Raw genomic sequence first — 2517 nt, 5'->3', positions numbered from 1 at the left:
TGGGATATTCAGATCCGAGTCCTCTCAAAACCTGAATGAATTAATAATAATTAATTCCCTACAGTTAAAATTAATTAATCAAAGTCATTACAAGGCAACAGGGGAGACAAAAGATAAATACCGATCAAAAGAAAGAACTTGCAAAACAATGACTAGGGAGGATAAACAAGAAATAAAACTGAAAGGGAAAAGTAATAAATTCTAGAAATAATTAACTGATACTTATGAAAACAAAAAGAATAACAAAAGGGAAAAAGCTAAGAATAAATGACTAGAACTAAAAACAAAATAAAGACAAGACCACAACCTTGCTGAAAACTAAAAAGAAAATAAAAGAACAAAGCACAACTGCCTGACAGGTCAGAAGACTCAGCGACCCGGGAGGACTCCGGAAGCAGGGCAGGAACCAACTCGACAGACACACAAAGACAAGGCTGTAGGGATTTCTTAATATGAACAGACACTGATATCAGGATTCACAAATACCGATCAAAAGAAAGAACTTGCAAAACAATGACTAGGGAGGATAAACAAGAAAATAAAACTGAAAGGGAAGTAATAAATTCTAGAAATAAATTAACTGAGACTTATGAATACAAATTAATAACAAAAGGGGAAAAGCTAAGAATAAATGACTAGAACTAAAAACAAAATAAAGACAAGACCACAACCTTGCTGAAAACTAAAAAGAAAATAAAAGAACAAAATCAAAAGGTTCAAAAATTTAAATAAAGAACCAAACCACAAAGACTGTAACTAGACTATTGACTAAACACGGGAACAAATTAATTAACAAGAGGGAAACTAGACTGGATGCAATATACTGAATAGCAAGCTCTAACAAGACTAAAGACACTAGCAATGAGAATGCACACACAAAACAAACCAGCAAAGACCAGAGGGAAATGAGCACTATATAAAGGGAGCAGCACACGGGGATCAGGTGAACACAATTGGGCAAACAAGGACTAAACAAGGGGGCATGGTGATTGAAAACGAGAAGGCAGGACAAGAGGAGCACATGGCCAACACAAACAAAGACACAGCCATGTGCTCAGGCACAAAATAAACAAAGACGCATTAAACAAAGACAGGACAGACAATACTGTCAGGGCAGGATCCTGACACTAACAGTGTCTATGTAAGAGCCCACATCTGTCTCCATTTAAGAAAAACTGCCAGGCAAAGGGCAACCAACCTCTATGGTATATCTCTAGTAAAATCATGAGAGTATACTGCAAAATTTATGTTAAATACATGTGCATAGATATTGCTGATATATATGTAGTGAATTTTGCATTCGCCAACCTAGGGAGGTGAAATAGTGTAGTGATGGGTACTCGCGTCACCAATGATGTTATGATATTTGGATCATGTGTCAATTAAGGTGTGGTTATGAGTACATCACATAAGAAAGATTGGTGGGATCTCTAACTTGTAGAACCTCTTTCTGTATCATCAACACAAGGAAGACACAAGTGTAATAAAATTGATTTTATTAACAAGAGATAGACAAGAGTAATCAACAACTACTAAATGAATACCATAAATGAAATAGGAATAAAGTGCATAAGATGCATAAAATGCAAGTGATTATGTTGGGTGTTGCAATGTCAGAGCTACGTTATCTGGAAAGATAAACTGTTGCTACTCTGAAATAAATAAGGTGAAGAACCCTGTTATTCATCAAACAAATACATGAAAGATTTGCTATAAACTGCAATCAGCTATATAATATATAATGTAAATTTGAAAAATCATATACTGATAATATCTAACATTACCAAGGTCTCTGGAAGAGGTTTGGATAAGTGATAGTTACGTTATCTGTGGTCGAGTGAGCAGTCCGGTGGCGGTGACTTCATCCACTGGTTGTGCTGCTAACAATGCAGTGGGGAAAGGAGCAGGAATCCATTTCGACAGCCTTGAACACGAAGCGCTGGAGGATGCTGATCTCCTGGAGCACCAAAGGGTCCTATAATCTGGAACACGCAGATGTGGCCCTGGAGTAGGTGCAGAAGGTCCTTAGCCTGGAACACGCAAGCAAAGGTACCTTGGAGTGAAGGTTTCCTTGACAGGACTCAGACTCAGAATGGAGGTTGATCTGCTATTGTCTCACCCTTGCAGGCAGGAGACTCAGAACGGGTTGTTTCTGTTAGTGTCTCTCCCTTTCGGGACTCAGACTCAGAAACGTGTAGCTGTTATTGCCTCTTCCCTCACGGGACTCAGACTCAGTACAAGGAGTGTCTTTTGGGAAGGTACCTTTATCTCTTCTCGATGAGGAGGAGATTGCAATCTGGCGCTTCTCCATTTCCAGGCTGTGATTGGCTGTTTCCATCAGAGTGGGGGGACACGGTGTGGCCCTCCCTTCTGTCCTCCTGTGGAACTTATTTGCATAGTCCAAACACAAAGTTAGAAAAGTGTCACTAATGTTTTACCAGTGCATTTCTCACTTTCCAAACCACAACCAGAATACATTTGGCAATGTTACGAACACATTAAGTCCAAACATGATGG

This window comes from Sinocyclocheilus rhinocerous, unplaced genomic scaffold, assembly GCF_001515625.1.
Source record: "Sinocyclocheilus rhinocerous isolate Xijiao unplaced genomic scaffold, SAMN03320098_v1.1 scaffold425, whole genome shotgun sequence".
NCBI classification, from domain to species: domain Eukaryota; kingdom Metazoa; phylum Chordata; class Actinopteri; order Cypriniformes; family Cyprinidae; genus Sinocyclocheilus; species Sinocyclocheilus rhinocerous.
The sequence above is the reverse complement of the archived record's forward strand: the minus strand, read 5'-3'. Positions refer to the sequence as shown.